Raw genomic sequence first — 13,826 nt, 5'->3', positions numbered from 1 at the left:
ATCTCTTTTTAGGTAAACTTGGACTGAATTTAGATTTTTTGATGGCCTTCGCTAAATTTAACAGAGGTCTAGGAGTGGATTTTTTTATTCCTCTATCTCCTACAGGTCTACTAATAGGGGTTAAAAATGAAGATGCATCTTTAAATCCACTATCGCCCTCGTCCTCACTATCACTGAAGATACTTTTAGGAGTACTGATTTTTCCAGGTCTCTGCATGGCTTTTATAAGGTTTCCATTGCTCACGTATTCCAGAGGAGTACGCGTCTCTTTTAAAGCTTGAGCAAATTCATCTAATCCTTTAGGAAGGGGATGGTTTTTACGAGAACGAGATCTCATACTATCAGCCATTAAATCCACAATGTTAGAATCGGGAACTTTTTGACCTCGATAACTAATTTCACCTTCTTTATTCCAACTCAACACCTTGGTTTTCTTTAAATGATTTAATAATAATCCAGCTTTTCTTTTCATGTTTTTCACTGTTTCAAGGATTTCATCTTCAATCTCACCTGGGGCTGCTGGTGATGCTGCTGCTGCTGGAGCTGCTGCTGGAATTTTCGGTTTAGAAATAGGTTCCTGTCTAGCTTGTTGTAAATAATTCCTATATCGATGAAGTTCCTGGCCATATAAAGCGACTTTTTCTTCTGGGGTTAAATCTTCACGTCTTGTAATCTCGTCCAATTCCTGACCTAAACTGATAGTTGATTGAAATTCCGGAGGTTTGGGTAATTTTGCCTTGAGATCGTTCAATAAGACCTCGGGAACTAACACCATTTTACGACTCGTTTTCCTAGGAGGGAAGAAGCTGCTCCCAAAAGTAAAGGAGCGGCTGCTGCTAAGAGAGGGAAGAAGCCTCCTTTTTGCTGGACTAACAAAGCTCGTCGTCTCTGGATAGATTGAGGTTTGACCAGTCTCCTGAAGATGTGTTTCTTAGGAGCAAGTTTTCGTTTATGAGCCGAACTGAGAGGTAACACTCCTTTTAATAGGTTATACACGATCTCGCAGATTTTGAGAATACAATCTCCAGAACAATGTTTTAAAATACCCGTCTTTAATGGAGGGGAATAGTGAGGGTCAGATAACACTCTTAAAAGAGGCCAATGAGGTTTTAATCGTGTAGAACAGCAAGTCCTTCTTTTCTTCTTCTTCTTAGCCATCCTGGGGTTAAAATGAGGACATGTCCCAGGTTTCTCTCCTTTTTATACTCTCAAGGAGGAGGAGCATACATGTCGTGTTTGTCCTTCTCGTGTTTGTCTCTATTTTTCTGGGTGACGTAGATTTTGGAACAATATCGACATTTATATCTCATTCCTTTAGGAAGTGTAGGTGTAGAAGCGGTCAGAGGTTGAAAGCGTGCTATTTTAGGAGTGTGAATGGGGACTTTAATTCTAGGAGAGGGAATTCCCACATTGACTCGAGGAAACACTTCTAAATCGGTAGCTCTTTGACTGCCTATGGGTCCCATAGGACGATCCATTCTCATTTCAGCTTGTTTCTTTAATAACTCCCCAATAGTTTTTTGTCTTTGTTCCTTATTATACTGATTGATTTCGTTTTTTAAACTTTCGGGCATGGCTTTTCGTTGAGCTGGAGTTTTGGGAGTCGTTTTTTTCTTTCTACCACCAGGGGCTTTTCTTTGAGTAGGTTTTCTCTTTTGAGGTTTTCTCTTAGGAGGTTTTCTCTTCTTTCTGGTCTTTTGAGCTGCTCCTCCTACTCGCACCATCCAATCTGGAAACACTCTTTGTTTCTTATTATCGACTCGCACTACCACACTTTTTAAACGACGAACACGTCGTTTCTTAGGTGCATTCCATTTAAATAAATGGCGAATGATGACTCCGCCTAGAAATCCGGCTCGTCCGCGTTTTAAAATGGCATTTTTCCTGTCTTGATCACTCGCCGACTTATCGGCAATGATGCTTAAACCTTTTTATTCATAGTCAACACAGAAATATACGCTGGGTTCTCTTCACATCGGCTCGACAGATGGGGCAATACCGGAAGGTGGGAGCACATAAGGAACAGCAACATACGTGTCCGCAAGGAAGTAAAGCCATTTGTAATTCTCCCTCTAAACAAATGACATTTTCCTGTGGTCTGGATCTCTGTAGAGATTTGGTCTAGTAGAGGTTTGATAAGAGGTGAAGGTTTGTATCCCACCCGGAGTAAATGGTTAATTAATACATTCATCACCCACTCACGTCCTTCATAGGTATTGATGTAAGGACAATTAGGGTTCCAATAAGCATGTTCTGCATACGGATCGTCTGTAGGTTCCCAGCAGTTTAAAGTCATACCACAATGAAAACAGATGGTCTTATCACTCACTCCTCTGTAATAAAATCCGGCTTTGGCTAGGTCGGGTATTAATCCTTTTAAAGACTCGGGCCATTCATCATCAAAGGTAGCTTTTCTCTTTAAGAGCAGAGCATATTTAGGGTAAACAGGAAGGTAGTCTGGCTCCTTATCATCACCAGCCATGACTGAAGTGTTAAAATATTTTCCCCCCTTTTTATAACCCCTGATTTTTGGGGGTTTTCCCCATAAAATAACAACATTTGAAATACAGTTTTTTTTTTGTTTTTTTTAATAACCATAAGGTAAAGTGTTATAATCTTCCATCAATTGTCTCTACACATGGATTTTCCCTTGGCTGTGAGGTAAGCATAATTTTTGGGGCCTCCTGACATGAATTTGATAATGTGGTCCCCGTCTAATTCGTCTGTCCATTCTCCTAAACTGTGGCCAAGGGTAGGATTAAATTGTCCCTCCTTATGTTGGTATATGATACTGTCCGTGTCGAAATAAAGGACCCAATCTCCCAAAGGTTGTAAAGTCTCGTAGAGGTGTAATCGGGCATGGGCGGTAGTGAAACAGGCCAGTACCACGTTTCCGAAGGGACACTCTTCCACAAATTCCTGTTTCTCTTGATAATTGACCAGCATCATGTCCGATTCGGCCTGCTCTTTATTTTCTAAGAGTTCTATCCCTTTGATGTCAATGGTCGAATCTTGTAAGAGTTGTTGTAATTCCTCTTCTTCGGTTAAGTATCGAGTTTTAGGTAATAACAGGCGTTGAGCGAATTTTCCCCACAAGCAATTTAAAAAGAGTTTGGCTATCGTTCTTCGCACCGGATTTTTTTTCTATACTTAACAGGTCCATCCTGATCCCTTCTCTGTCTAAGACTTTACGAATGTAATCTAGTTTCTGTTCCTCCGTCTGACAATCAGGTGGGAATCCAGAAGCTTCCTGTTTGATCTTTAAGAAGGTATCGATGTAAGATCTGAATAAATCTCGACTGCTTTCTGAAAAATGCCAAACTTCGTAAATCCGCTCTAAGGTATATCCCATGTCCAGGGCTTTATGTAATTCTGTAGTCACCCAGGTACCCGTAAGACTGCGTTCCTGGTCTGCGTGTTGACATCGATGTTTAGAGGTAGAGTCCTGTCGTTCCGCACACGTTCGACATAAGGGAAATAATAACTTGCCTCCCGTGCGATAAGGTAAAACGGGGTGATAGAGGCCTGGGGGTGGTAGGACCCGACAGTGAATGAGGCCGAAATAAGTTCTCACGTCCTGGAATTGGTCTGTTATGATCTGAGGATGGCATAGGGGGAAAAGTCTGTGTTTTAATACGTAAGGGTATAAGGAACAGACGTCCACGTATCTCATGTCCCCCTCCTCACAATATAATTTAGTGGCATTAGTCCGACCTTCGTACAGGGCGTCTCGGGGGTTCAAAGAATCTGGAATGTCCAGGTCTCGTACATAATTCTGTAGAGTTACCTCTCTTTGTACCTGTTGATCGAATTCGTGCTCCCAGATGCTACGGAGGGAGTACCCCATTTCCTCTAAAACAGAACTCCGTCTTAAAGTTTCCTCGTGTAATTGTTCATAGGTAAATTGGGTCCGGTGAGGATGACTTTCAGTCTGTAAATTGGGATAGCAGGTGGGGCATCCGTGCCAATAGCATCCGTAAAATTCGTACACGGTGTGAGTGGCTTCTTGGTATCCGTCGACGGTATAACTTCCGATCTTGACTTCTCCCCCGTTTCTAGCATGCCGTATGTTGTGTCCGCTCTGTTGACTCATCCAGCTTAACCACCGGCAGGCTTTGGCGGAATATCGACGCGCAGGCTGATACCCCAGGTTGGGAATGATGGCAATGGTCTCTTTGGGCATGAATCCTCGACGGTAGGCTAAATTGGCGGCACTGGCAAAAGTGATGGATTCCTGGAAGGGGTCTACATGGACCAAGCTCTTGAGGGTGGCTCTAAACTGAGCACAACATCGTCGTAAAATATCGACGTCTGAGACACAGTACTCTAAAAATTCCTTCTGGAAATCAAACACTTTTCCGGCTTGTTGTTCGTACTATTGGTAAAAAGCCTGTCGTCCACTTATAGACATGTCGTCCGGATTGTAGTAAGCTGCCGGTGGATAAGGCCCCACGTAATTCTGGTTGTGTTCCGTATTAAAAAAGTGTGGAAAATATCCTTTCTTCAGTTCGGTGAATCCGAAAGCAGAGGGCATCTTGGACAGGGCAAAAGGTAAAAAATTATAGGAATCGATGAATTTCAGTCCGCAGATTTGCATGGATAAGATTTTACTGCCGTTCATGATGACGGTAGGTTTCAGGCAGGCGGAATGAACCAGGTAATTTAAAATGAACTGTCCGTCGTATCCTTTGAAATTGTGGGCGATGATGATGGCCTCGTCGTGTAATAAAGCGGAATTCTTATTTCCTGTAGTGGGTTGTAATAACCAGTCCATGAACTGCCTTAAGGTCTCTGGCCCTCGGAACACGTGTTGACGGGGTCCCATGTGTCGACAGTGAGGACAGGGATCTTCTATGGGTAAGTGACCGCAATGTTGACATACGCGGTGTGCCACACACAGGTTAGGGACGTGGATGCCGGTTTCCTGCGTACATTCGAAATCGAAATAGATGTAGAACTGTAAGGTCTCTTTGCCTTTCTTTTTCTTTTTCTCGGGCTTGAGTTGAACGTAGCACTGATGGTCCGTGTCTACGGTTTTCTTACAGATCTTACACTGTTTCTGTCCTTTGCACTGGTGATGAGCGAGTAATCTTTTAGATATCCATTTCTGACAATGGTCGCATCGCCCCATTAAACTGCATACGGTGGTGACCGTATTCTTACTGTGAGGCCGTAGATGATTTTCGTAGCAAGTTCTACTCTTAAAAAATCCCTGACACTGGCTACATTGAATGCGGCTCCCGTTTTCAGGGCAGGGAGTGTCAGCTAAACAAAAATTACATCGGTGAGGGCACTGGGTACGATGGTCTGTGATGTTTCTGTAGCCCACGTCGCAATGATCACAGTAGTATTGATTGCCCGTCACACCTGGCATAGATATGATGGCATCGTAATGCTGGTCGTCTAACAGGACATTCAAACAAGTTCCCTCTCCGTAGCCTTTGTAAACGGGTTCTACGGTGAGTTTAGAGGAGGTGGACTTGAACTGGAATATTTTCAGTCGATAGCATGGGGCTAACACTTGTTGTAATTTTCCCCATTCTTCGGGTCCAAAAGGCTGATGGATATCACACCCGGCTTGTTCCATGAGAGCTAGGGCTTCGTTTTTCTGGTCTAAATATTTGTAATCACCCTTCCGCATACGTATCCATCTTTTTTCCCATTCAACTAAACTCTCTGAATGTTCCGGTTTTTGACAGTGTAACCGGGTGACTACGACGGCTCGAGCTAAACAAAACTTATCCCAAGGATTGTCGATCTGAACGATGGATTGTTTCCTCTTCTGAAAACTCTCCTTGTTCACCATCAGATGTTTGGTTTTGTCTCCACCACTCCCTTCCGGATACTTGACCCGAAACATGTCGAATTCCATGGCCCCGTCTCCCAGTTTAAAATCTTTCTTGGATTGTTGCACGGCTTCTATTTTGTCTAAAATGACGTCCTCGTTCAAATGTTTACATTGCGTAAACTCGTACCAAATGTCGGAATCCAGAGAAGGATGGCGTATGTTCAGGCGTAGGTAATCGTTAGGATTACACTGCATTTGATATTTGACATTTTGCAGCATGTCTCTAAATAATCACCGAACAAAGCCTCTGTTTTCCTCCTCTGGAAATTCCTTAAAATTCACACTGTAGACATCTTCTTTAGCTTTAAATTTTCTGGAATGCTTGGCTTGATTCAGTCTCACTTGATAGTATTGAGAAATGGCCTTTGGCTTCTGGGGTGGTGAATGGGCTGGTGAGTGTGGTTCTTCATCCGACACAGTCCTTTGTTGTTCTTGTTGGACTTGGGCTCTCTGCATTCTCCCTAATATTCTCGCATTTCTTTTTCTGAGAGCTAATTCTCTGTGTTTATTGTTGTAAATAATTCTTTCTAACTCTTTGGCCCGTCTTCTCCATCTCATCAGTTGCTGGGCATGTAACAGTTTTTTCATAGCAGAATCCATGTCGACAGCTGATGGAACTGACAACAGAATGAGCTTCAAGTCAGACACATGCAATACTTATACAGTGTATGACGTCATAATGGCTAGGTTTTTCCAGGTGAGTGCTGAGCGCGTGCAGGTTTTTCCAGATCTCTGACCTTGACCTCGGGGGTGCACTGAGTTGACCCCCCATCCCCCCAGGGCCCAAAAGTGCACTCAGTTGACCCCCCTAGCTAGGCTTCTTATACTACTTGCCAAAACCTCTAAGAATAGACACAGGGGTGGCTGATGGAGTGCAAGTGCCAGCATCAGGTTCAAGGGTTTTTGGCTGTAATTTCCTCCACCGGCACATTCCATTTGCCGTTAACACCGTATATAGCATCGCCAACGGTCTCACCATCTTTACTTCTCACAAAAACCGTCCTACATTTACTACTGTCCTTAAAATATTTAAAATTCTGTTTTGAAATTAAATGTTTCACTTTCACATGCCATGCTTATTCATCTCAAACTATAAAACGCTTGAATGAGTTCCTTAAAAAGGTCGATAGTTTAAGCGTTTACATGATTTTGATCACGAGTATGTAAAATTCAAACCACGTACGATCATTTCCGGATTTTTTTTGTCGTGATTGAAGTAGAATTCGGTCGGCGGTAGTAAAAAAAAGATTGAATTGAATTTGTATTTTTTCCCCTAAAACAACAAATGGGGTCGGCAGATCCGTAAAACAACTAATAAAAAAAAATTTGGCCTAAAGGGACTTTTGTAATTTGTTTTTTTTTCTGAAAGCTTGCAAATATTGAGCTGATTTTTTATATACGTGTCTTACTTGATGAGATATAGATCAAGTTTGCGTTTTTTTTTTGTTCTACGTCTTAATTTCTTATAACAATTGTTAAAGTAATACGAAGATAAAAACAACGTTTTTTGACGATGCTTTTAATGTGACTGGAAATTCCAAATTTAGCCTAATTGACGCTGAAATTCCCAATTCTGAGGGCCCCAGCCCCTAGTCCCAAAATAGTAATTTAATAATTTTTTGACCGAATAATGGCATTTTGGCTAGCTAGCATTTTAATACGAACCAGATTGAACTTACCGGTAGGGGACTAGTTTTGCTTAAAATGTCAGGGTGCTTGTGTAGTTAAGAATTCAGTACAATGGTTACCATACAGTGATTGTGAAGAAAACAAAAGGTTCGTTATTTTTGGGAAATTTTCAAGATGTATCTAAAGTACATTATTAAAGCCATCGTCTTTCTGACTACCATTGTAAAATCAGTTGAGAACGGCCACCTGTTTTTAGCTCACCTGAGCTGAAAGCTCAAGTGAGTTTTTCTGATCACATTTTGTCTGTAGTCCGTCTGTCCGTAAACTTTTCACATTTTCGACTTCTCCAGAACCACTGGGCCAATTTCAACCAAACTTTTGTTCAAATCATGACCCCCGGGGTTAGGGCGGGGCCACAATGAACAATCAAAGTTTTACATAAAATTATATAGGAAAAATCTTTAAAAACCTTCTTCTAAAGAACAGCAAAGCCCTGATTGGTCATATTTATATGGAAGCATCTTCAGGTAGTGTAGATGCAAGTATGTTCAAATCATGACCCCCAGGGGTAGGAAGGGGCCACAATGGACAAAGTTTTACATAGAAATATATAGGAAAAATATTAAAAAATTTCTTCTGAAGAACAGCAAAGCCATGATGAGTCTTATTTATATGGAAGCATCCTCAGGTAGTGTAAATGCAAGTTTGTTCAAATCATCACCCCCTGGGGTAGGATGGGGCCACAATGGAGGATCAAAGTTTTACATAAAAACATATAGGAAAAATCTTTTACTAAAGAACAGCAAAGCCCTGATTGGTCATATTTATATGTAGGCATCCTCAGGTAGGGTGGGGCCACATTGGAGGATCAAAGTTTTACATAGAAATATATAAGAACAGCAAAGCCATGATGAGTCTTATTTGTATGGAAGCATCCTCAGGTAGTGTAGATGCAAGTTTGTTCAAATCATCACCCACTTGGGTGGGGGCACAATGGAGGATCAGAATTTTACATAGAAATTTATAGGAAAAAAATCTATAAAAATCTGTTACTAAAGAACAACAAAGCCCTGATTGGTCACATTTATATGGAAGCATCCTTAGGCAGTGAAGATTCAAGTTTGTTCAAATCATGACCACTGTGGGTCAGTTGGGGCCACAACGGAGGATCAAAGTTTTACATAGAAATATACAGGAAAAATCTTCTTCTCAGGAACAGTAAAGCCATGATGAGTCAGGGTAGGGCCACAATGGGGCATCAAAAATTTTACATAGGAACATATAGGAAAATATTATATCTTCTTCTCAAGAACAGAAAATCATGTTTAGTCAATTTTGATATAGAAGCATCCTCAGGTAGTATAGATTTAATTTTGTTAAAATGATGAACGGGGGGGGGGGTTAGGGGGGCACAATAGGGGATCGAAAGTTTTACATAAGAACATATATATATAAAATTCTTCTCAAGAACAGAAAAGATATTTTTAGTCATATTGATATGGAAGCATCCCCAGGTAATGTAGAGTCAAGTTTGTTCAAATGATGACCCCTGGGATAGGGAGGAGCCACAATGGGAGATCAAATTTTTACAAAGGATAGGAAATATTTTTTTTTTTAAAATCTTCTCAAGGTCATCAAAGCCATTTGTTATATTAACATGGAAATATCAAGTAGTTTAAAATTCACCCCCCCCCCGTTAGTAATCTTTTCAATACTGAACTGATTTATGCTTTTGCCTAGCCAATGTTAATTGACCAAGCAAACAATTATTTAATTTCAGACCTGTTTACCCTAATCGTTGTGTCTCAGTATTTTTTATTTGATTTGTCAGTGAAATTTGGCTTTTGCTCGTAAGATTTCAATTTTCATCGATTTTATATATAAATTTACATTTATATGTAATACCTTTTGTGGCCTCGACCTACCCCCGGGGGTCATGATTTGAACAATATAGTATCTACATTACCCAAGGATGCTTCCACAAAAGTTTCGGCTTTTCTGGACCAGTGGTTCTTGAGAAGAAGATTTTTCCTATATATTTCAATGTAAAACTTGGATTTCCTATTGTGGTCCCGCCATACCCCCGGGGATATGATTTGAACAATTTAGAATCTACACTACTTGAGGATGTTCCTACATAATTTTCAGCTTTTCTTGCCCAGTGGTTCTTGAGAAGAAGATTTTTAAAGATTTTTCCTATATATTTCAATGTTAAACTTGGATTTCCCTATTGTGGTCCCGCCCTACCCCAGGGGGTCATGATTTGAATTATTTAGAATCTTTACTACCCCAAGATGTTTCCACATAAGTTTCAGCTTTTTTGGCCCAGTGGCTCTTGAAAAGGTTTTTTAATGACCCCACCCTATTTTTGTCTTTTCTTGATTATCTCCCATTGTAAGGAGATTTGGCCCTTGATTTTAACAATTTAAACTTTCTTTCACCAAAGGATACTTTATACCAAGTTAGGTTAAAATTGGCTCTGTGGTTCTTGAGAAAAAGTTAAAAATGTGAAAAGTTTACACATGAACGGACAACGGGTAATCAGAAAAGCTCACTTGAGCTTTCAGCTCAGGTGAGCTAAAAAGCATCATACCTTGCTTTCTTTCGAGGGGTTTTTGTCACTTTTTTAACCACTGCGTTTTGGCAACCCGACATCACAGAAAAATTTGAAATTTTTCTCTTTTTTGTGATTAAAAGGCATCAAACTGAGACAGATCATTACAAAAACTAACTGTTAAACTCCAATCGAATGGATTTCTCATTTCCGTATTTTCATCAAAGCAAAACGTGAGACTTATTTTGGACTCAACATCCGTACAAAATGCGGCGAAATCGTAAGAGTAAACAGGTCTGTAATTTACTTACCCTTCGACGACACAGTTTTATATTGTCACCTATGAACACCAAATGAACATATCCAATCTAGTCCCATATATTAATCGTTTTATCAAGGTCAGTCCTAGCTGTCTGATTTCGCATCGCCTTTATTGGTGAATCGGTATGTACACAATTAACAATTCAAAAGATGGATAGTAAATAACAATGAAAAGTGTATCAGGACACAGGTTTGGTTTGAGCGATAGAGAAATTGGAGTAATCAGAAGTTCGAGAGATCGGGATTAAACTTGCTTAGTAAATAGAGAAAAACACGGGACCAGCGTTGTACTTCGAAAGATCAAGACCTTCGACAGGTCGGAGTTCGAACCATCAAGAGTCAACGTTTAAAACATAATTATTGTTAACATTTTCCGCCACCCTCACATTTAAGTTTAATACTTATACACTATATGAAATCCCGCGCAAGCGCGGGGAATTGAATTTATACCACTACCGACAGAAAAAATCCAATAATATATATATTGTAGTTTCTACTGACAGCCTAAAGGCTTATAGCAGGAAGAAATACTTTGTTCAAAATCCCGCATGAAGTAGAAGTACGTCTCCACCTCACCTCACCCCACCCCCCTTTGTTAAACTTAAATTAACAATTTCATTAATTGACGTTTATTGTGAAACCTGTTATATACTATGTTATGGATATTGTACATGTATATACTGTGTTATGGATATTGTACTTCAGATACTCTTATTTAATTTCCGTCAAGAAATTCTCATTTAATGAGAAATTGATTTTCTTTTTTTTTGGGTAAAAATTCACAGGTACTTGGGTCTTGGATTATAAATATGTATGTATCTTATTGATATGTAAAAACTGTACGTTAGTTCTTTTTTTTTTTTTTTTTTTTTTTTTTTTTTTTTTTTTACATATCATATTTATAATCCAAGACCCAAGTACCTGAGTAAAAAATAGCTTTTATATAACGCGCTTTGAATACACTGGCGGATTTAGAGGGGGCAGCCCCCCACCCCCTCCCGTTTTGTGTCCAAAATATACATAAAATTTAATAAATCAATTTTTTGTGTGTTTCTGTGGGCCCCTACCCCAACCCAAAACTGGTCCCCTCCCCCTTTTCAAAATTCCTGGATCCGCCACAAAAGACTGTATTCAGATAAAAAATGAAATGTATTGATTAAAGCACAAAATTTTACAGCATTATTGTATTTGAACAATGCCTTATTCATTAATTTTCTCTTTTCATGTAAGCATGTTTGTTACGGAGTCCAAATTGTACTTCGGGTTCGTTTGCCACGATGCTCTCAGTGAGGAATATATATACAAATTTTACCGATAAATTTATTAGGAAAACCTACTAAATATATGTAATGGTCTTTCGATATATAAATATATTCACAACTTACAATGTTATCAATGATTTACCATAATTTCAATGACCATTCACACAAAACTTTTTTATGTTTAAGCAGCTATTTTCTTTTTAACACCGGGGTCGATGCTCTATGATGTTCTAGAAGCTTCCGTCAATATTACGATATGTGAATAACGAAAATATTTTGCACATTTTCCTTTTTAATCGGTTATCACAACTTATTTCTTTTGTATCATTTAAGTCAAGTTTCGATTGAATAATTCAGTAATGACCTTTAATGAAATAAACAAACGATTTCTTGTTGCCAGTTTCATTAGAAATTGCCACTAACTTAGAGCCGCCAACCGGAAACGCCACCGTACTCACGTTTTTGCTATTTCATGGCTGTTTATAGAAAATAAAAGTACACTTTTAATTTAAAGTATGATACTTACAGTGCAAGTGAATTCTAAATATAGTTTACGGACATCATCTTGTATCGTGTGTATTCTTAGAGGAGTAAGTAAGAACGCTGTGCACCCGTTTCCAAGGGGTCCAGCCTAAATTCCTTTGCAAAGGCGTATTTTTCTTTGCAACCGAAAAAATGGCGGATACGAAGCGGAGAAGAAAATGAGGTCAGTAACTTTCGTGTAATTTTAGGAACTATAATAATTAATTTTGATAAATGGATGATACGATTCGTTGCGCCTATCCATCCTTTCCAATGGGAAAACTAAGCTAAAGAGGTTTACTTTAAGATGAAAAAATTACTGACGTGTGTCTATTGTTTGTCGCATTCATAACCAATCATCGGTTATTTGTAACATACTGCACAGTCCAAAGCTGTAAAAATTACATATATTTGTAAATTTTCCGGTAAAATATCAGAAAAACACAATTTCCATTCACACAAAGCCAGTTTTAGAAATTTAATCCACAATTTACGACTTTAAGATTAAAATTACTTTGCAAAGTCGATATTAGGACATGTTTACCTTGCAACTCTGTGATTCAGAACATTGGTCGTTATATTGAAAAGGCCTCTTCGCCAAAATTACAGGCAGCAATATAGTGTTTGCAATCAAATTGTATACATACTTTTCACGATGAAAATCACCTGTCACCCAGCAGAATTTAAGTCGTGTGTACACAGTAAATCCTATGGTTCTAATTGGGGAGGGTGTAATTTTTGTTAGTTTCTCCCTACCTCAGATACACTTTTTTTTTCTCTCTAGAGACTGATCCTTTGATACGCTCAAACCTGAGGTTGGTAAATAAGGGGAAAAAATTCTGGACAAGGGCATATGCAAGTTCCAAAGGGAATTTAGACTGTTTGCGATCGGGTGGATTATGGTCGACGATTCTAAAATTCTATCATCGTTGAAAGTGGGGATATTGTAAAGGGAACTGTATAGGGTGTAGAAAATCAACTATATTTTTTGTACTGTAACTCATGAATTACTGAAATTCAATTTTTATGGTAATAATTTATTTTTACGATAAAAATTGTAATATAGTGATATACATTGTAAGATGATGACAATTTTATAACTGTCATTTTCTTTCATCATCTTAAAGTATTCGTACACAAGTATTGCATGTATTAAATGTTTCTTGTCGATATATACTGTGAACCCAAATAAAAGTTTGACAGTTGAATCTGTACAATTTGCATACATGTATTTGAATATGGACATTTGTTTTAAAAATAAAATCATTGAAATTTGCCATACGTTCGTAATATAAGATTGGTCTTAGACACATCATTTATGCTTAAATATACATATTAGGTAAGGACATTATTAAAAATATCTTTGTTTCCCCTAACCCGACCCTAAAATCTCAAGATGGGTAGGTAGGTAGGCCAATAATTTTTTTTGACAGCTTTGAAAATACATTCTGAAAATTTAATGGAATAATATCTTTATAAATAAGTTAAGTACAAAAGAAAGTGATTTGTAAACAGCTAGAATACCATACGAATGCAGTTTAAACTCAACATTTAAGGTAAATTAATTCACAACTATTATTCAGTCGAAATATCTCATACCAGAGTAAATTTGTTAAAAATCGAATACATCTGTTTAAAAGATTCTCGGGTACGCAAAGACTGGACACCAGAGTATTTTTTTATACCTACT

This window comes from Saccostrea echinata, unplaced genomic scaffold (genome assembly GCF_033153115.1).
Source record: "Saccostrea echinata isolate AGI-Se365-2 ecotype Australia unplaced genomic scaffold, CSIRO_AGI_Sech_v1 ptg000061l, whole genome shotgun sequence".
NCBI lineage: Eukaryota > Metazoa > Mollusca > Bivalvia > Ostreida > Ostreidae > Saccostrea > Saccostrea echinata.
This window is presented reverse-complemented; position numbering follows the sequence as displayed.